The sequence below is a fragment of the Tenrec ecaudatus genome, chromosome 10 (genome assembly GCF_050624435.1).
Source record: "Tenrec ecaudatus isolate mTenEca1 chromosome 10, mTenEca1.hap1, whole genome shotgun sequence".
Classification (NCBI taxonomy): domain Eukaryota; kingdom Metazoa; phylum Chordata; class Mammalia; order Afrosoricida; family Tenrecidae; genus Tenrec; species Tenrec ecaudatus.
In genome coordinates this window covers 90,327,226-90,350,504 of record NC_134539.1, presented here as the reverse complement: position 1 = coordinate 90,350,504, position 23,279 = coordinate 90,327,226, and the positions used below count along the sequence as shown (strand labels likewise).

Genomic DNA, 23,279 nt, shown 5'->3' with positions numbered 1-23,279 from the left:
AGACTAGACTGGAGAGCTGGGGCTAGGCAAACAAGAACACGTGGAGAGAATACCTCCTGCTTCCAGAGTTAAATTCTAGATTAATTTGTAATCTCCAATATCCACTAGTCTATGAAGTATTTAGTTTATTGTGCCAACCTGGCCAATAAACACATGTGGGGTTAATTGAAGGGCAGAGGGATAAATGGCTCAGTGAGCCTTGCCTTTCTAGTTCTCAGGTCTCTTGCTTTCTGATGGACGGACCAGGGTGCAGCTGCCTTAGCCAGTTCACTGTTTTATCTGGCAAGGCTCCCTTCCTGTAAGACATCCCCAAGAAGAAGCCACATGGATTTACTCTGATGCAGCCCTGGGTGCTGGAGAAGCTGTGTGGAGACCCCTGCCAGTGCTGAGATGTTTACACATTCACTGACTCGGCTTTCCTCCGGCAGTCGGCATCAAGGCGTGTGCTTTGTGAAATGGAGGAGGACTTTGTGGATTGGTGTCAGACAAATAGGTTAATGTTGTACTTGTGGACTTGGGCAGCACTGGGTTGGGATGTTTTCTTGATGTGCACTTAATCTTGATGTAGAACTCTCTCTTCTACATGCATCTCTGTGGATTTGTTTTTCTAAAGTTCCCAGACTAACACAGTTCATCTCTCTGGTGGCTGATCTTCCTTTACAAAGAGAATTTATTTCAAAGGGAGTGGCCTGCTCCTTTGCCAGGTACAAATGTGGGCAATATTCACTAGTGTATTGTAATTCTTCAATGGTTTTTCTTTATGCATGGATCAATCTTTAAGTATTTGATATATCTATTTCACTTCTGAGAAATTTTGTTTGGTTCATCACAGTCAATGCTTCTGGGCATTGTAAATATCTTTCATCATTCACCTCCTCTTGATTTCTCTATCTCTTTGTTTGCTTTCCCATACAATTTGTTCTAGTTAAAGAATTCAGTGGATACACGTATTATCTCATCATCAGTTATAGTCTCATATCTTCATCTACAACTTCTTTCTCTTCATTTGAGCCATTGGCAGCATCAGTGAAAGATAAGCTGCATAAAAAGCCCCTTTTCTCTTCAGGTAATTCTTGGAAAAGCCCTGGAGCTAGTTTATATACAATATCTTAAAGAATTGTGTCTTCAGGAGTGGTAGGACAATACTTGTTTGTCTCTAGGTAATGCACAATGCATGTTTTACAGAAAGAATGTAGATATTCTATTCTTGTTGTTGTGGCATCAATGAAGTACCCTCACAGAGCACACACAATAGATGAGGATTTAGCTCAGTGGCTCTTAATTCTTGCTGTTCAGTTCCTTTTAGCTTAATAAAGATCACCCCAAAGGATGTAGTTGAGGAATGATAGAAGCAGACGGAAAAGACAGTGAAATGTAAAAGTAGGTTGGCAGAAAATGAATGTGAGCCAAGCAGCCATCTTGGAAGTGAGCTGCAGACACAGCTGTGAATGGCAATGAGTAGTTGAGAGAGGCCACCATGTTCAGCTCATGCTGGCTCCTGAGCTGGCTTCCTCCCTCTCTTCATTGTTTAAAGAAAAAAAGAAACAATATTTTTTTCAATTAGCAGCCATTATCAATTTCATATGAAGAGGAAAGATCAGCACAGGATCAGCAAAGAACCCATTAAGAACAAAGTAGGAGTCTTTGCATTACTTGATCTCAAAACCTATTACACACATAGTCAAATCAGCCTGATAATGGTACAAAGATACACACATAGACCAAACAACACAATAGAAAACTCAGATATAATTTTATCCACCTACAGGCACTGATCTTCAACAAAGGGAAAGAAAACTATTGAATGGGAAGGAGATAGCCTTTTCAATCAATGGTTTGGGCCTATTTGGGTTCCATCTGCAGAGGAAGGAAATGAGGCCCTTAATTTACCCATGCACAAAACAAATTCAAGAAGGACTCAAGATCTAAACATAAATCCCAGAAATATAAGGATCATCAATAAGAAATTAGGAACAAACTTAAGTGCCCTATTTTAGCCTATACACATACAACGGACTCATACACAGTAGAGGACAAAATCGTTAATGGGGCCCTATGAAAAGTAAGACAAATATGCACATCAAAGGCTTCATCAAAAGACTACAGATGGGAAAAATATCTATAGCAATTGCACAAAGGAAAAGGGACTAATTACTACAATCTGTTGAATTTTCCGACAGCTCAATAAGAAAAAAATAATAATCCAATTAAAATTGACACACCTAGAGCTTGAGAACTTAAGTCAGAAAATACACGATGTCTGAGGAAGCTGGAGAAAGCTGCACCATGATTGGTGAGTGGTCAGTAGGTGGACAAATAAGATCTTGCTATATCAATACCCTGTATGTTTTATTATGATATGTATTACCCTAGCAAACCTGTGGTGGTCATTCTGTTTTATTTGGCTTTATTTTGTATACAATAGGGTGCATCCCATAGGTGCTGTATCACTAGAGATTACTCTTCTAAAGTTTGTGATATGTGTTTTTCTGTTTTTCAGCAAATGAAACCCAGGATCAATGAACCTATAGGGATAGGAAGTAGAACAAGGGTTTCGGTGTGTGTGTGTGGGGGGGGTGGTGGTGAAGTGAGGGGGGTGTAGGTACAGGGGAGGGGTACAGTCATAAAAGGGAGATGATATCAAGAAACCAGTATCAGAGCCTAAAATGTGAGCATCTGGCTTGCAGAAGGCTGTGCATGAGATTGGGAGCCCAAGGTCCATTTGTGGAACTACATAGGAAGTAAGCCTCTGGGGAACTCTCTGTACCCACAATTGAGGGATAGGAGGAAAGTGATTGCTAAGCAGAATGCATTAGAAAGTTGAGTATGGAAGTTAAAAGGCATAAGTTTGACTTAAACAGTTAAAAGTTTGCCGCATGCTAGACCTGATCTGGATTCCAAATTTTTCAGTATATTTGGTTTGCTTTGTTTGTTTATATATTAGGGTGTATCCCTGAAGTATTAGATCACTGGGTGCCACCCTCTTGAAGTTGTGTTACATGTTTTTTTTCTTGTTTTTTTTTTGGTATATAAAACCCAGGATTGATGAACCTAATGAGATAGCAAGTAAAATACGGATCACAGGAAGAGGGGATCAGTGGTGGTGGCAGGGAGAAGGGGAGACAATGTCAAGGAGTCCATGGAGAAAAGGAATGTTTGGAAACTGACTGTGGTAGCAAATGTACAATTCTGCTGGACACGACTAAACAATGGTATGATATATGTATTAATTCCCAATCAATAATAAAGTAATATAAAAAATAAAGAAACTTTTCCATTAAAACTTTTTAAATGGCTAAAAGAATTGAACAGGCACTTCACCAAACATGACTTTCAATGCCTAACAAACAGATGGAAAAAGGCTCACAATTACTAGCCATCTGGGACATGAAAATCAAATCAGCTCTCAGAAAGCACCTTATACCAACCATGATGGAGGGCCCAAGTTAAAAAAAAATCAAACAGAAAACATCAAATCATGGTGAGGGTGTAGAGAGACTGGAACTCTTACACATTTCTGCTAGGCTTCTAAACATGTACAGGCATTGGGGAAAGCAATATAAAAACAACTGGAAATAGATGTCCCATATGACCCAGCAATACCTTTGCTAAGTATATGAGGTGGAATTGAACTGGGTGGAGGGAGCTTTCATAGTAAGTGTTTTTCCAGCTAGGCGAATATCGAGCAACTCACTTTGAGTTAGTACACTCAGTGGCATCACCTGGGAAGGTTCTCTTTGGTCACAGTGAATTTTTTGGTCATAAAAGCAGTTTGGCTCAAACCTCGTTTTTTTGTGATAGCCGATTTAAGAGAACAGCATGCGGCTGTGAAATTGTTTCCTGCTTTGGAAAAATGCCACAGACACTTGTGATTGTGAACAACTTCAAGGACAGTTGTGGGAAAAACTCAAGTGTATGAGCGATTTTCTCATTTCAAAAAAGGTGAAATTTCTATTGATGCCAAAACCTCATTCTGGGCATCCATCATCTTCCCTAATGGATGAAAATGTCAAGTCATAATGCATTTGGAGTCCATTCCACTAGGTAAGACTGTTAATCAAGCTTTCTCTTTAGAGATTCGGAAATGACTGTGCAAAACTGTGCAACAAAAAAAGACCCGATGTGTGGAAGACTGGTTTTGTCATCACGACAATGCACCTACTCACGCACCCATCACAGTGCACCAGTCTTTGGCGAAAAAACACCATGCCTCTCTTGCCCCACACACCTTATTCACCTGATCTTGCTCCATGCAACTTCTTTTTGTTTCCACAAATGCAGAGGAACATGAAAGGACAGGGATTTGACAATGTAGAAGAGGTGAAGAAAAAAAAACAAGAGAGGTACCATCAGTCATCCAAACATGAGTTTGAATAATGTTTCCAAGAATGGAATCATAGATTTGACAAATGTATTAAGTATAACGGAGAGTATATTGAAGGTAATGATTGCTTTGTAAATAAATAAATGCATTGTTTTAGAAAAAAAATTCATTTGTTTTTTTTTCTGGGGGTGGAAGGGTGGGAGTGGTTTACCTCCTCGTATACCCTGAAGCAATAATAGGAAAAACAGGAAGAGATGTGTGCTCTATGTTCATCACAGCGCAGTTTACAACAGCAATCAGTTGCAAACAACCCAAAAGCCCTTCTGTGGAAGAATGGATAAAGGAACTCTCATACATTCCCACAACGGAATGCTCGGCATCCCTAAATAACCGATGAAAACCTGAAACACCTCTTGACATAGATAGACCTGGAGACGTTATGCTGTTTGAAGTTAGTCAATCACAAAATGACAAATAGTTTATGAGATCAGGAACATAAGGATAAATGCCAAGATAAAGTCATGTGACTTTTCTCACGTCATATAATCTTCTAATCATTTTTCCCAAGCAACAAGGTGATGTGCCTGCCAAATTCTCATGATCCAACTACAGTATCACCCTCTAATCTTCAGAGCTACCTTGACAGAGGAGGCCTCCCATCAGCTGCTATCAGTTTCACATGACATGGGTAGAGGTCTTGCCGTAAAGCATTGTTCTATGATCACCCCAAATCAATACAATAGAGCGCCTATATGGGTGCTCATTGAACCTTAATGGAAATTCAAATCCATAGGTAGGGGTGATCTCTGTCTCAGAGGAGGTTATTTCAATTCTGTTGATGTGTAAACCAACGTGTCATTGGGGAAAATGCTTAATATAATATATAGACCATCATTTGAGAGTATGTCTGGTATTACGTTCCTAATTAGGCACTTTTGACCAAATTCCTATCTAGCTTTTGGTGACCCAGAATGAGTGCTACAGACAACCAGGATTTTAGACTCTGTCCTTTTGAGGTGCACATCCCCCATAGGCCATACTAGAAGGATCCAATTTTGAAGTTCCCTTAAGTGAACCAGACTCTATCTTGAACTCACCCATAGCAGATTAAAGGAAATGAAATACTTACATGGATTTAAGCCTGAAATGTCCTAGCATGAGAAGAAACAGATTACTACTATCCCTAGGTTATGTATATTGAAGTCATTGGACTTTGGTCAGCTTGGAAATCCTTCCTGGTTCGAAAGACCCTTAAATGCATTTTTTTCTAACATTATGTGTTAACTCAGCTCCACAATAAGTGAAAATACTTATAATTCTGAGAAAGTAGCCTCCTGAGAGGTTGCCTCTGTTCTGATTAGTCAGCAATCAACAGACAAAGGTTTATCACGTTGTTCAGATGCTAGGAGAAATTCATTCCAAAACACTTCACCAGCAAGATATTTTGGGCTGACAAGCATGGTTCTGTCATTTGCATTGTAGTAGTTACAGAATCTGTTGTCAACTTGACACTTATAAGTGAAAGGGTGGAGTTTAGCCTGTCAATCAGATCACAGCTTGATGACTTCATTTGGAGGCCCTAAGAAGATAAGTAGCGCACACTCACTCCCTAGGAGACATTGCAGCTGACAAGATACATGGAACTAGGGTAGGGCCCTGAGCTGGAGGAGCAACGTGGAGACCCCCTACCAGCACTGAGATGCTTACAACACCACTGGATCCGCAAGACTTTCTATACATTGGCCTGTGATCTTCCTGTCTTTGGTGTAATTGCATGCGTTTCATGAATCTGAAGAGGACTTTATAAATTGGTATCAGACACATGGGCTAATATCGGACTTATGGACTTGATCTGAACTGCTCTGAAATGTTTTCTTTATATTCAATTGGTCTTTTATATAAACCGCTATCTTATATACTTATGTGTGTGTATGAGTTGGTTTCTCCAGTCAACCCAGATTAACACATGCATATCGAAGTTTATGCTACATTATTCTTCAATTACTTCATAATCTTGCCTTTTCAAGATGAATTAAACACAAGCAAACATCTTTCTGGTATTCTCTGCTTTCAACAGAGATCCACCTGATATGAGCAATGATATCCATAATTACATATCCTCCTCTAAATCTAATTAGAATTTCTGGCAGTTCCTGTTGCTGTACTCTTTCAATCATTTGTAAATCTTCAGCACGGTTGTATTGGTGTGTGAAACCCTTATTATTGCTTGATAATTTCCACATTCTTTGGGGTCACTTTTCTTTGGAACGGACACAGATATGAATTGCTTCAGTTGATTGACCAAGTACATGCCTTCCACCTTTTCTGACAAACCAGTGAGAGCTGCTAATGCTGCCTTCATTTGTTGAAACATTCTCACTGCTATTCTTTTAGCCGTTGGATCCTTGTTTGCTTCCAGTGTCTTTAGTGCAGTTTAGACATCCTCCAACAGTTTTGATTATATGCCAACTCCTGGAATTTGATCAAAATTATTTTGGTACAGTGACATTATTTTTCCTTCTTCGTTTGATGCCTTTTTGTATCATTTAATATTTTCCACTTGGAGTCTTTCAATATTACAAATGGAGGCTTGAATTTTTTCTTCAGTTCTTTGAGTTTTTGAAATATTAAATGCGTTCTTCCCCTTATGTTTTTCTAACACCAGGCATTACAAATTTCATGATAATGCTTTCTTTTTCTTCAAGCTGCACACTGACATTTCCTGTTCAACCCATCTACTACATAATTTCTTCAATTTAATTACCTATGTTAAGAGCAAGTTTCAGTCTTATCTAACATCATTTTGGACTTTTCTTTCTTTTCTGCCACTTTCATGACCTTTTGCTTTCTTCATGCATGATATCCTTGATGGAATCCTATAACTTGTCTAGTCTTCGATCATTAGTGTTCAATGTGACAAGTATATTTTTGAGATGATCTGTAAATTTAGATGAAATATCAAAGCTGTATGTTCACTCTCGTACACTTGTTTTCATTGTCTTCACTTTCAACTTGAATTTTCGTGGAAACAAATAAAGGTTCCACGGTTGGCTCCTGGCTTTGCTTTGGCTGATGATATTGAGTTTTTCCAAAGTTTCTTTTCACAGCTGTAATCAATTTCATTCGTGTATATTCCACCAAATAAAGCACAGATGGATAGTTGTTTTTACCTTGTTGCAATAAAAAGATATTTCCAATGAATATGTCATTGATGTGATAAAATTCTATCACATAATCTCCAGGATCATTTCTGTCACCAAGGTTATATTTACCAACTCCTGATCTTTCTTGATTCCAATTTTTGCATAACCAACACAGTTTTCAGTGCATATTGTTGCATGTTTAATCAATTTCAGACTGCAAAAGTTGATAAAAATTAATTTTCTTAGCTTTGGCATTTGTTAATTATGCATAAATTGGAATTATATTCATATTAATTGGTTTTAAAGTATAGGCATAAAAATATACTACATATGATCATTGTGCGAGTCCGGAAGATCTTGAAAAACTATAATGATAAATGTGACCTGATTCTCTTTTGTCATTTTTTATTACTTCCAAGTTTCCTAGATTCATACTTCATGCATTTCACATTATGATTACTATTGTATATTTCTAGTTATTTCTTCTCATTTTGATTTATACGCATCAGCAAATAGAAGCCCCCAAAGATTTGCTCCATCTTTGTCATTTAGATTGACTCTATTTTGAGGACGTAGCTCTTCCCTAATTGCATTTTCTGTCACTAGATCTCACGAAATTCCACTTCTATTCCTAAGATTTCTGGTGGTTTCTGTTTCAAAGGTGTACTGCTTCTTCCTTCTTCTTATTCTCACTGACTATGGAAGCTGCTAAAAAATGGTTGACTCTGCTGTGATTTCAAATACTGGTGGCATAGCTTCCAGTATTACAGCAATGTTCCATCCACCGTAACATGAAAAACCAACGGGGAGTGAGTGCTCGATAAAGTCATAGTAGAGTTGAACTAACGCAATTGAAAACAAATTCAGATAAATGGAGAAGACGTAAATGGGAAGAAAGAATTCTAATATTTTGGTTTTGTAGATTCATTATGTAGCAGGTAACATTATTATACTTATATAAATAGAAGTAATAAACAAATATAACAATGCTGACTGTTAGATAATAAATCCAAAAAACCAACAATATTGTGATATTTTCTTCATCTGCACCTTCTCCACTCATTCTGAAATTTATAACATATGAATTTAAAGAGTTCTGAATTATTCTTATATATCTCTTGAATTTTTTTCCTTTTGAATCTTTGTGTTTCTATGCTATATTATTTTAGCTATCTTTATTTCATAGTTTCATTTTCTCCTTTTAAAAATCTCCTTAATTTTTAAAATCAATTTAGACATGAGATATAAAATTAAATGTTGAGTTGGCTAGGTAATGGTTCACAGATGTTTGGTAAAGTATTAACCTAATTGCTGTCATGGAATAGCTTACATGTGATTAAATCTGCTGGCCTTGGGTAGAAGCCATAGTGTAATCTAATGCAACACAATGTACTTATCTTAGGTCTAATGTAATCAATCAACCAATTCAAAAGAGATTTTTCCTAGGGTTATTTCTGCCTCCAGTCTATAAATAGATAAGTTGGCGCAACTCTCACCCCACTGTCCTCTTTTCTCTCTCCTAACCTGACAATCGCCTAACTTAATTTCTTTAAGTAAATTCCTGTCTTTCTCTTCATGAAAAAGGGAATTCAAATATAATGGAATTTCCTCCAAAATATTAATATACATCCTATCCTCAGCTGAGAAGCTCTGGTAGCTCAGTGGATTAAGTGTTGGCCTACTTACCACAAAGTGTGATTCAACCCTACCAATTTCTCTCTGAGAGAGGCAGCAGTCTTCCTCCATTTACTCTCACAGTCTCTCCAACTCTGTGGAGCATTCAACTCTGCCTTTCCAGGGTCCTTATTACGAGTTAGAAATTGATTGATGATAGTGGGGATATTATTTCATTTTTCCGTAGCCCCCTTCACTCCAATCCAAATAAAACTCTTGTCTTCTCTTTCAAACAGAATATATGGTATGTGCTTCATTTGTCATATTTCTTATTTATTTCTTCTGCGAGTGTTTTTAAACTTCAAGCAGTTCTATTATTCCAAAAGCAGAAGTCCTAAAGTTGTATGCATCAATGATAGTGGAGTGTGTTTTGTTTTTGACAGATTATTTTGAACATTTTTGCATTTATATTATTTTTAGTAATTTTGAAATTAGTCTGTCAGGTTCCTTAAAATTATCTTTTAAGGTTCGTGGTAAAACTGCTTTAAATATTATTTTGTCAAAAATAAACTTTGTAAGTATAAAGACTCAGAATTTCCATTCATGAACATATTATATATTATTCATCTTATTATGTCTGTAACCAGTTACTGATTTGACCTATTTTTATAGAAATGACTTCTGATGTTTATTTCTATAAATAGGAAGTTGTTCATTTTTATGTGCAAATTTTCCTGATTCTAATAGCTTTTTTTAATTTCATGGGTTGTATAGGCAGACAAGTATATTTTAAGAGAAATAAAGAAAGAAAAAGATGCACGGTGTGTTAGTCTGGGTAGACTAGAGAAAAAAAATCCACAGAAACTCATAAGTATATAAGAGATAGTTTAAATAAAAGGTAAGTGTACATTAAGAAAACATCCCAACCCAGTCCAGTCCAAGCCCATAAGTCCAAAATTAGCCTATATGTCCGGCACTGATCTACAAAGTCCTCCTTAATCTCACAAAACACACGCAATGATGTCAAATGCAGGAAGAAAGCTAAATCAGTGAGCATGTAAGCATCTCAGCGCTGGCAGGGCTGCTCCACACGGCTGCTCCAGCACCCAGGGCTGCATCAAGATAGGTCCATGTGGCTTCTCCTCAGGGATGTCTTGCAGGAAGTGAGCCTTGCCACCAGAGGCAAAGAACTAGGTAAGGAAGTTGCACCTTGTTCTGACCATCAGAGAACAAGAAAGGCGAAGCTCACCGAGCCATTTATCTCTCTGCCCTTCAATTAATTCCACATGTGCTTATTGTCCAGATTGGGTCCACTTACAACAACCCAGTGCTCTGAGGAGACAATAATATTCTTTGACATGAAGAATCTTCATTCCAGTTGGAACCTTATGAGTCCGCATCTATAAGCAGTCAAATCAGGACAGGCCATCCATAAAGTCTGCAGCAGTATGCACCAGTTCACAGGCTCAAATAACTTTTCTTCATCTGGGCGGGTTCTGGTCAACTCTATGTGCGCTGCCTCACTTCACCTCCCCAGAGTTCCCATTGGTGGCCTTCCCTTTAGACCATGGACTCGTCACAAATACTCAACAAGCCTAGCCCCCTTGTGCTAGGTCATTATTAACTTTCGACCAATCAACCCATCTCATCTTCTCTTTTTCCTGTAAACCAAAACCACAGGTGTCTGTGGCCAGACTCAACCATCTCTTTGTTGCTGCTTTTCTCCCACTTCCACTCAACAAGTGGATCCAGGTGGTCACCTAGCAAGCATTTCAGCCTACCCACACGCTCTCTTTAACATTCAGTCCCAGAGAGGAGTTTTCTTCATGGTTCTAGATTTTTTTCAGCTACTGTCACAAACCACTGGTTCAAAATTCCAAAATCTAGAGTTCCTTTTTTCCTTCAATCTATCAATCTTGCCCCCATGTAACGTCCTTGGCATGCAAACGTCCTGAGTACTCCAAAGCACTGGGTGGGGTTCCTCTTTTCCAAGCTTTCTTTGCATGCGTGGCCTAAACCCATCTAAAAATCACATTTTAATGGATGAAAGCAAGTGGGCTTACAAACTTTATTTTCATAGTTCCCAATAAACATTTCTATAAATAATTATATCAACAACAAGCAGAAGAAATCAGTATAAACAAAAATAGAATTAGATACTAAATTAAATTCTTAAAACAGTCAAGTTCAATTTTTATCTAGCTTATCTAAATCCTTATCAACACTATTTTATTTATACAAAAATATGGGATTAGGTCTCTGAGAGCATTAAACCAGAGCCAGGCTTTCTGTCAGGCATTTTGACCTTCTGTCAGCCATTTTCCTTAAGCAGCATGGTTCCTGAGAAATTCAAATGGTGATTTCTACCCCTGAACTCAAAATATACATTAATCACATTCATTTTTGCCATTTTAAACAGGAATAACCAAAGACTACAACCAAACAAAATAATCAAAAGTTTAATTTACCATATTCTTTCCAAAAACAACAACTGAGTAAACAGTGGGGCTTTATATGGCCTCTGGCTAGCCAAAGAAGAAAAACTACCCTGGGGGGAGCTGAAACAAATATCTCCTCTCCAGTTTGTGATTTGTCTCTCCTGATCCCCACTCTCAGTACCATAATATGTTAGTCTGGGTAGACTGGAGAAACTAATCCATAGAAACCCATACCCTGTTTCCCTGAAAGTAAGACACCCTCCCCAAAATAAGACCTACTTGCAGTTTTGCCTCTCACTGAAATATAAGACATCCCCTGAAAATAAGACCTCTCTGAAAATAAGGCCCCCCGAAGCTACCATAAATCTGGACTCTGGATCATTGTGGCGGGCACCACCGCACAGCTCACTGTTGGCTGCAGCGCAGCCAGAGCAGACAGGATGTGCAAGGTCTCTTTTAATAAAACAATAAACAATAAATGTGTACCATATTCTTCTTCATGGAAAAATAAGACATCCCCTGAAAATAAGACCCAGCACATCTTTGGGAGCATAAATTAATATGACACTGTCTTATTTTTTGGGGAAACAGGGTATGTATATAAGAGTTTTATATAAAAGGTAAGTGTACATTAAGAAAGCATCCCAGCCCAGTCCAGTCCAAGCCCATAAGTCCAACATTAACCCAGATGTGCGACACTGATCTACAAAGTCCTCCTCAATCTCACAAAACACATGCAATGACACAGAATTCAGGAGGAAAGCCAAATCAGTGAGTGTAGAAGCATCTCAGCACCGACAGGGGTCTCCACACAATTTCTCCAGCACCCAGGGCTGCATCAGGGTAGGTCCATGTGGCTTCTCCTCGGAAGGAAGTGATGCTTGCCAGCTGAGGCAAAGAACTAGGTAAGGCAGCTGCACCCTGGTCCGTCCATCAGCGAACAAGAGACCAGAGAAGCAGAAAGGCGAGGCTCACCAACCCATTTATCTCTCCTCATGCAGGGCAAAAGGAAAACAGAAAAAGACTTATTATTTTCTTTCCTTTCAAATGCTAACCCTTCGATGATTTTATTATTACTGTAAATCTTTATGGAAGCAGACAGGCTCATCTTTCTCCCACTAGTAGGTTGGAACTGCTGACCTTACTGTTAAAAGCCCAGTATTGAATCCATTACTATTCCCCCAAGGCTTTTTCATATGTACTGGGCCAATAACCAATAAAAAAGCACCAGAGCCATAACTAAATTTAACCGAATATATGTAATTTTCACGCATGGGTTACACATTGGACTGCATGAAATTTTAATTTGTTTTCATCTCATCACTCTTCGAACATTTAATTAATACTCCCCACTGTCTGAATCCCTTGCATTATTCTGAAATAAAGGATTAATTCTTTGGTGTGGACTTTTATTAACAGAATTTTCATAAGAATCATTGACCACCACTATTTCTTCTACATATAAGATACATTTTTCTTTTCTTTATTACTGACAACATCATTCTTTACCAAATTTTGTAATGTTCATTTGTATTATTTGAATTCAAGACAGTCTCCAGCTATTATCTCTGTTTTACCTTTTTCCCCAATGGGTTTCAATGAGCACATTCAACCTGAAATTTCAGTCATTGTCCAGTTAAGATATAGCTTCTTTTACTATTTCTTTTATTAAGAATCCTGGTGTCACAGTGGTTATACATTGGGCCAATAATCACAGGTCAGCAGTAGTAAACCACCAGCTACAGTGTGAGAGAAAGAGGAGGCTTTCTATTTTCATAGTGTTATAGTCTGGGAACCCACGGGGGCAAGTCTACCATTCCGATAGGGTCATGATGAGTCAGAATCGACTTGAAAGCAAAGAGAAGATTTCTTTCACTATTGATTTTTCTCCTAATTAAAACATTCTTTCTTGATATTTCTACAGCATTTAATTTTTTCTGTTTGGTTGAAATGAACTTGTTTGTCACTAAAGATGCCAAGTCTATTTCCATGTCACTTTTCCTCCTTTTTTTTTTTTTAAAGGCACTCAGCCCACTGTTTAGATTTAAGGGATAAGAAATCTGAAGGGGTTTTTTTTTGGTTTGTTTGTTTTAAAGAAACATACTATATATATTCACACAACCTAACTCAAGAAATAAAATTAACAATAACCTACATGCTTGTGGATCTTTTTCTCCCTCTTCCCTCCTCTCCTCACACCACCCTCAATAACTTCTCCTTTCCCTCTCTGTTCCTGGCTTGTCCCTGACCTCCACAAATCACCAAAGTCTTGTCTATTGGTATATAAACAACATTTATTTTCCTTTGTTTTTCCTTACACCATGTGACATTCCTTATCTCGCTAATATTGACTGCATTTGCTAAGCATAATGTTCACGTCTATGTCTTACGATGTTTAAGAGAAGTGTCATTATTTCCTGTGGATGCATAATATTCTATAATGCACAGAGTCACTGCACCATAAAGAACTGGTTAACATTTTATCATTTCAGGAGAAAACATATGAGTATGAACCATTGGTGCTGAAGGAAGAAGTTCAAACCGCACTAAAAGCATGATCCAAAACCAGACTCTAGGAATCGATGGAATACCAACTGAAGTATTTCAACAGCTGATGAAGCACTGCTCTGTGACAGGAAATTTGGAGGAGTGCTATTTGGCCAACTGACTGGAAGAGATCCATATTTGTGCCCTTTCCAAAGAAAGGTGACACAATTGAATGCTCACATTATAGCATAAGACACGCAAGTAAAACGTTGATGATAATCCAGCAATGGTTGCAGGGATTCCATTGACTGGGAGTTACCAGAAATTCAGGCCAGATTCAGAAGAGAATTTGAAACAGCGAGTATTATTGCTGATGTCAGAATAATTTTTGGCAGTCAGATCAGGCACACTGTCCACACTGTGTCTCCAATGCTGTCCCCTGTTGCACTACGGGTCAGGGAGGGACATCATATCTGACAGTGGGGGCACCCTATGGTCCTCTCTGTGTACTGCCTGCTCTGGCAGGAATGTCATCCTGCAGGGTTCTTGGGCCAGGATGCAGTCCACTCTCTCTTGATCTGAGTACATTTCTTTCAGTCTGTTGAAGGAGTGCTTTGTAGTTTTCCTTGGGTAAGTCTTTTGTTTCTCTGCTAAGATTTACCCCTGAATATATTGTGTTTTGTGAAGTCATCCTAAGTGGCATTGTTCTTTTGAAATCCTTCTCTTTCTTTTATCCCCCATACTATACAAGAATTCAACTGATTTCTGTATGTTGTTCTTATAGCTGTTACACTGACTTTTTTTTCAACTAGTTTGAGCAGTTGTTTCATTGAATATCTTTGTGGTTTTCTATATGTAGGATTATATTGTCTGCAAATAAAGGGATTTTTATTTCTTCTGTGCCGACGTGGACATTTTTAATATCTGCTTGATGTTTATGGCACTAGCTAAACCTTCCAGGACTATATTGAATAAAAGTAGTGAAAGAAGACAATAACAAAATCCTAATGTAACCAAGGGAACATATCAGAGCATAAATTGTGAGCACCCAATTTGTAGAAGGCTGTGGAGGACGGTTGGAACCCCAAATCCACCTGCAGAGTATCGAGTCAGATTAAGCTTCTGGCAGATGCCCTCTAGTCACCGGCAAGGGTCTCAACAAGCATTACTAACAGACTGAGGGCATCTGTAAACTTGATTTTGCCCAATCAGACTTGATGCTGTGTCAGTTGACCTCCCTCTTGACCCCACCTGAATTTCCAAGTATTTTTCCCTGGTTCCGTGACAAAAATTTCTTCCCTGGCCTTTAAAATATTGATGGTGGTCTTTTCTCACTTACTCATTACTTGTATTTCTGTGTCTACATTATTATTATTTGATCCTTTCCACTTTAAATAAATAAAGTGGTGAAAAAGGATAGTCTTACCTCATTCCTGTTTGAAGTGAGACGCAGGCTATTGGTTATGCATAATAAGGCTTTTATTCTGTTGAGACAACTCCCTTCCCTACCTACTTTCCTGATTGTTTTGATCAGAAATGGATGATGATTATTAAATGCCTTTTCTGCATTGATTGATATAATCATATGTTTATTTTGTTTATGTAGTGACTGCATTGATTGTTATTGTAATATTAAGCCACCATTTCATTTTTGGTATGAATCCTACTTGATCATGAGTAGGATTATTGTATAATATAACAATAACTATTCTTGTTATTATTACGTTTACTTGAATACAGTTGGCTAGGATTCTATTGAAGATCTTGACATCTGTATTCATAAGAGATGCTGGTCTGTAATATTGGAGTTCTGGTGATATCTTTGCCTGGTTTATGTATCAGAGTGATAGTTGCTTCAAATATGAGTTTGGAAATTGATTGTGCATTTGCATATTATAGAATATTTTATATGAAATTGCCATTAAGTCTTCTCTAAATGTTTGCTAGATTTCTTCAGGGATACTATCTTGACCTGAACTTTTTGATGTTGGGAGTTTTTTTTTTCTTTTTTACGCATAGATCTTTTCTTCTCCAGTTTTAAGCTTGCCAGAATTTTCTGCATAATTTTGTGGTGATTTAAGTAAATAATGCATTTCTAAAAATGTGTACATTTCTTTTAGATTTTCAAATTTGCTGGAGTACATTTTTCATAACATTGTGTGGTTGTTTTCCTCATTTGGTTCTGTTGTAATATTATCCATATCATTTCTTATTCATAGAATTTGTTTTTCTCATTCTTTTCTCATGTCAGGTTTGACAGTGGCTTATCAATTTTGTTAATCTTTTTTTCCCTTCTTGTCTCCCAAATATAAAATCAGACAGACAAGTTTTGTCAGTCTTTTGTTATTGTGGGAATTTCTGTGGCACTGGAATGGAACCCGTCAGCAGTGGAGTCTGGTAACAGGTTACGAACAGTGCAGCCAATTTTGTTCATCTTTTTCCCAGAACTAACTTCTGGTCTTATTGATTTCTCTATAGTATTTTAATTCTCGGATTCATTTATTTCTGCCCTAATGTTTGTTGTTTCTTTTCTTCTAGTATCTGATGGTTAGTTTTGCTTCACATTTTTTTCAAGTTGTTGTAGTTGATGGGTTATAGTGTTAATTTAGATTCTTTCAGTTTTATTGATGTGTATTTATTACTATAAACTCTCCTTTAAGTACTGCTCTTGCTGTGTCCCAAAGTTTTGATGTGTGTTATTTATGCTCTCATTTGTTTTGAGGAATCCTTTGATTTTGTTCACTATTTCTTCAATCATTCAGCGGTTCTCAAGTAAAGTGTTATTCAATTTCCATGCATTTAATTTCTTTGGAGTTGATCATTCTCTGGTTGATTTCTTGTTTTACAGTATTATGATCTGAAAAGATGGTTTGTATTATCTCAGTGCTTGTGAATCTACTGATTCTTGCTTTATTATCTAAAATATGATCTATTACACTGGCACTAGAGAAGAAAGTGAAATGAATTTTTCTGGGTGAAGTGTTCTATATGAATCTATGAGATCAAGTTGACTGAGTGTATCATCTAATTTTTTGTACCTTTGTTGATGTGCTTTCTAGGTGACCGATCTTTAGTTGAAAGTGGTGTATTGAAATCTAGCATTATCATATTATGATCTCTCTCTTAATTTCTATAAGAATTTGATGAATGTATTTTGATAGTCTTTAATTTGGTGCATATATATTAATTATGGTTATGAAGTCTTGTTCAATTAAAGCTTTCACAATTATACAGTAACTTTCTTTGTCTCTCGTTTTGTCATTAATGAAATATCTACTTTGTCTGAGATTAACATTGCTACTCCAGCTTTCTTTTGACTGCTGTTAGCTTGATACATATTTTATCATTCTTTGATTTAAAAATAATTAAATACATAGAAAAGTTGAAAGAATCATTTAGTGGGCCCCATAGACCTACAACCTAGATCTTATGAAAAACATATTAGTTGATGTACTTGTTTTACCATATTTGATACACTTTCTTTACCAATTAATATCTTCATTGATAAGCTTGCTTTACCTTAGCACTTGATCTATCCCTCTATATAATGTCAGACTACCTTATTTTTTTAAATCATTTTATTGGGGGTTCATACAACTCTTATCACAATCCATACAGACATCAAATAGACTACCTTATTTTCATAGCACTTCAGATAACATTCAGGCATCAGTATGCTTACTAATCATGTAAGTAAATAACATTTTATTATTATTATGGTAAACATATAAGGAAATAGATAAACATTAAGTGTACTATTCAATAACTTTACTGAACTTAAAAGTCACATTCCCCTTATTCGAGATTATCATTTGGGTGTGTCAACAATCCCATATCCCTGGTGCAACTCTTTGTAATGTGACTGACCTAATTGGATTCTATGATATGTCAATTTTATGCTAATAAAACTCTCAGGGGAAAAGTTATAATGATGAAAAATAATAAAGTGATTTAAAAAACTTTACCCCTAACTGTGCCTCCTTTGTGCCTTACTTAAGTAAAAAATTAATAAGTATTTATACACCTTCCATCCTTGTCATGACTATTATGAATTCACCAAAGATGCAGCAGTATGTGAGAAGCAAGTTTTGAAGGGAGCAAATAGCCTTATGTTTGAAAACGTGAGTGCATATCTATGACTGTGGACAGAGCTATTTCAGTGAAGTGCAGTGGGATAAAGACAGGCTGGTGCAGAGAAGCACCCAGGGGGCTTATACCCAATTCTTTCAACAAGTTTTGGGTTGACTAGGACCCCCAAAACAGAGCTAGTACCAAAGATGGAGAAGAAATAACATTTTCCCTAAGATGGGGAAATGCCCTTGAGTTGATTCTGACTCATAACAACCCGCTGGAGGGTTTCCTAGACTGTAAGTCTCGATAGGAGCAGACAGCCTCGTGTTTCTCCTGTGGAGCAGCTGCTAGGTTTGAACCATGGACCTTGAAGTTGGCAGTTTAACACCCAATCCAGAGCCAGTGATTTAGGCTGGTGAATCAAGAGAGTCGGAGTAGATACTTAAAGGGGGTTATATAAAGAAGGGAAGTCCATGAGCTAGCAAGAAGAAACGTATCATTGACCACATGGAGAGTTGGTGGCCTAAGGTATAGTTCCTCCCTTGTAATAGATGCAAAGAAGAAAATGCAGGAGTGCTTTGTGGCTTGTGCTATGATGCCTCGACATACCTTGAGTGGATTTTCAGGAGAGACCAGCATTAGGGAGAAGGACCTCGTTGTTGGTAAAATAGTGAGGCAGCAAAATAGAGGAAATTTTTCAACGAAATGGATTGACTCAGTGGCTGCACTGGTGGCTCAAACAAGAAAGATTGTGCGGATGGCACCAGACCAGGCAGTGTTCTGTTCTGTTTCTGTGAGTCAGAACGAGCAACATGCCTCTAGTCTAGTGGTACCTGAGATAAGTAAGAATTCTAGGCATGATATCATTCACCGATAGCTTCACAGTCCAATATGGTGGTCACTACGCTCAGATGGTATCTTATTTCAAATAAAAATTAATTAAAATTAAATTATATTTATACTTTTAATTTCTTCAACCATACTATCCTCATTTCACACTTCGTTAACCACATATGGTAAATTGCTACAACATTGAATAGTACAGATATAATATCTTTCCATCATAGTAGATAATTATATTAAACAATATCGACCAAAGCAATCTTTATGGATAGTTAATAGATAAGGGAATCCAAGGAGAGGAACTCCTCTTCGATGTGAAATGGTTTAAAGAGAGATCACCCGCTGGATATAAAAAGCAGATTGCAGATCTCCGTCAGTTTCCCTCACATAGCCAGAAGATCAACAGCCTGGGTGGCCTCCTATTCAGCACTGCCAGAAGGCCAGTAACAGAGGCTACTTTGCTGCTTCTTTACTTTGTATTTACTCACTAACTAAGAGAGTGAGTTCTTTTTAGCTTTCTTTCAGGTGGACACAGCCATTTCATTCTTCTAAATTCTTTTTTATTTGTATCATGTTCCAACTTTACATTTTAATGTCTTTGTTTGCTTAGAGGCATAAGATAGAATACAATTACAATGTTAATATTTCCCAATAAGTTCATTCTCTCTCTTTTATTCTGTTCCTGTGTAAATTAACTAATGCAGATTATTTTACTTTGCCATTCAAGTTCTTTAGTCAAGATGTCATAGTTTCCCATTTTTTGACTATTCTCACTCACTCCCTCTCTCGCTCCCTTCATCTCATTTCCGTTCTCCCTTTATTCCTTCCACCCATCCATTTACTTTTTCTTCACCCATCCTGAGAACCCCCTGAAGGTATCAGGCACAGGGTCCTGAAAAGGGAAACTGTACAGGGAATTTAATAAGAGGGCTTGAGGTAAATAGAAACATTTCAATTAAAGCTAATATTTTTTTTCTTAGGCATAAAATTCAAATATTTCTCCAGTTGTTTTTGCTTGTAGTGTTTTATATGTAAATTTTAATGCATTTAAAAATCAGGGTTACTTCCCTTCAATGTTTATTTTTTTACTCTCCATCTTTTATTCTTTATATTTTGAAAAATATATATTTTAAATTTCCAAAGAATCATATCCAGATGTTCAGTCAAGTATTGAGAATTTAAAATAATGGCATATTGTTCAAGTTATTACTTTTTAGCCATGATGGTGAGAATTCTTCAGGGCTGGGCATTGTCTTGTTCTGTTTTAGCTAAGGTCACTATGATTCAGAACCAAGTCAACAGCACCTAACAACAAGATCATTAAAGATGTATTTATCTATAGACTGTAATACGTGGATAGATTATTCTTTAGCTTTATTTTCATTGAGTTTAAGATCTAGCAATATTAATAGATACATATTTAGTTTATTCATGGTGTTTATATCACAAAAATGTCATCAGTATTTTTATTCATTTTCCTAATTGGCATTTGTTGTTTCCATTTATTTTATTAAAAACAAACGACTCGCTAGCATGAGATTTTGAAGGTGTTTAATACATACCCTTGTAAACATGGCTACCTTCATCAGGTCTCCTGTAGACTGAAGGCTGTTTGCGGTGACTAGCCATGTGCACAGCCTGAACACAGATTTTCTGTATGGGTATGGACGCTGCCTGGCCCTTCACAATCCCCATTATCAGTTGTGGATCAGATTGCTGAGAATTATGGTATTTTCATTGGCTGATTTTTATAAGCAGATAGCCAGGACTTTCCTTTTAATTCATTATAGTCTGACATGCTCCCAGAAGTAGCCTTAAGCCAATGATGGACAGAGTTGGGAGATAAATATTTTAATAACTTCATTAGACTAACTCTGATATGCTTTTTGCTTTCCCAATTCCCCAGATAACCTACTCATTATTAGCTTTTTTTCCCTGACTTACTTCCATACGAATGTTGTTGGAATTACTCGATTTTTACATGAATAATATGTCTGTACATATAATGTGCAGAAATTAAGTCAAATAGTTCCAGCACAGTTCACCCATGCATACACTGCACTTATTTCAGCATATTTCCAAAAATGAATTTCAGCCTCATTCACCACCCTCCCATGCTGTAGGGAAACCATAGTGTTCTGTCATTTTCTTTAATCACCTGCTTATGTATAAAAACATTACTTCCCACATTAAGATTCATATAATTAAAAGTAGAAATTGAAGTCAGGAAATGTTTGCTTGCTTTTTTATTTTAATGGCATAATGTTTATGAAAATAACCGACAGCTGGTGGTGGATGTGTAGTTGGCATGTGTTATGTGTGTAAAGATACAATATCTCATAAATAAATTTACCAGGGGTGGTTGAGCAAGTCATGGCGACTCCATGCATGTCCGCATAGGACTGTGCTCCATAGAGTTTTCAATGGCTGTCTTTTCAAAGTGAAAAGCCATATTTCAGAGGTTTCTCTGAGTGGATTTCAACCTCCAACCTTTTGGTTAAGCTGCCAAGCACTTCAACTGTTTGCACTAACCAGGAACTTCACAAGAATAAACTACTTGCCCTGAAATCTTAGTCTCCTGGTAGAGAGCACCCTAATACAACAAGAATGATATCTAAGAGTGAACCTGTTGAATTGTAGGGAATATATGTAATTGTCATAGGCCGGTTCTTCTGAAAAGCAAAACCAATGAAATATATGTGTGAAGAATTGCATAACCAGGAAATGGCTCACACCGTTGTGGACATTGACAATTACAAGGCCGCGTGAGTCCCAAGTTTGTCGGTCAAACATTAGACTCCTCTTGACTCAAGTTAGCTGCACAGGCTGAGGAACCCAAGATCACAGAGGTGGGTGACAGGTGGGTGACTTCAAAGGCAAATGAATCCCAGGTCTGTTGGTCAGTCTTGTGAGTGCAGAGGTGAATGAATCCCAATTCAGCAGTTCAGATGGCAGATTACTGACTCCTCCCATGATTGACAGGAAATATAGGAGGCCATTAGCTGAAGTACAAAAAACCTGAAATCCACGAGCAAGGTGCAGGATCCTGATCTAGCTTTAAAAATCAAGGAATTTTTTTGCAGTATGCAGTTAGTTTGGAAGAGGTCACACCCAAGAAACCCATCTTGGCACACCCAAGAAACCATCTTTGTATTTGTTCAGGGCTGTGATCTGACTAAAGGTGTGTGTGTCATCCCACCCTAATAATTTTACAACTGAATGGAGAGTCGCTGCAGATCTTAAGATGGAGGGGATTGTGTTGTGCTAGGTCAAGTCCTGGTAATGGTGAAGTCTTAATTACCAAATGACAGAGACCCTAATCCACTAAGGTTGACACAAAATCTAACTTTCACAATGATTGAATTCACAACTTTTTGTTAAATGTCTTTTCAAAGCAATTGTAGCAATTAATATACTTTCCAACACTGTATGAGAATTATCTTTTCCAACATTTAATAAGGTTTATTTTTAACCTTTACAGGTGCTATGAGTGAGAGATGGTGTGTTATTTTTGTTTGTTTTCTTTATATCTAATTGATTAATATTTCTCTTTTCATGTAATGTCTCTTATACATGCATATTAAATTAATGCTACCCTCAACATTTCATATTTTATTTATTCTTATTAGGGGAAAAATTTAATTTTAATTTAAAAAAATCATTTTATTGGGGGATCTTTCAGCTCTTGTAACATCCCATACACCAATTGTATCATAAGCATATTTGTCCATATGCTGCCATCATCATTTTCTAAACATTTACTTTCTATTTGACACCTTGGTATAAGCCCCTCTTTTTCCCTCCCTCCCTCCACCACCCCAGCCTTAATATTTCATATTTTAAATAATCATATAGATCTCTTAATTTTCCCTGTCATTAACAGTTTACCAATTTTCTGACACACTGCTCTGTTTTCTCATGTAATAAATATGCTACTAGTTGAGTTTATTGCATTTTAAATATTGTAAACATCTTCCTGAAATCATGCTTTCCTGAAATTACAAAGTATGTCTTTCCTCATTTTATTCTTTCTTTTACTGCATTGTGCATCAGGGAAATTGAAGGTGAGGAGAGATTATTAATTTACCTATAAGCAACCCCATTATTTGAATTATTGCATCTGTGATGTATACATGTTATTCCATATATACTAGAAGTCTGGGCATCTGCATGTCCAGGTTTAAAAGAGCTTCTTTTTGATGAAAGCTTCTTTTTGATTTGGGAACAAAGGAAAGATAAGAAGACTCCTATGCTGTCTGAAATTAGGGGGAGGGAGCTCTGCTCTTAGGACGTGGGATATGGATGCAGATGAAGACAGCTTTCACATTAGAATGTGTCTTCTTTCCTGTGCTCACTACT

The 23,279-nt window shown here is 37.1% G+C and overlaps 1 non-coding gene and 1 pseudogene across 1 annotated transcript; both read right to left on the bottom strand.

Annotated features, from left to right (window-relative positions):
- Positions 1-670: 670 nt before the first annotated feature.
- The window catches only part of LOC142458606 (polycomb complex protein BMI-1 pseudogene), a 116,823-nt pseudogene continuing 94,214 nt past the window's right edge, over positions 671-23,279 (bottom strand).
- LOC142460598 (small nucleolar RNA SNORA54) lies at positions 16,300-16,426 on the bottom strand. Its single transcript, XR_012786775.1, has one exon. It is a non-coding gene; the product is annotated as a small nucleolar RNA SNORA54 (small nucleolar RNA).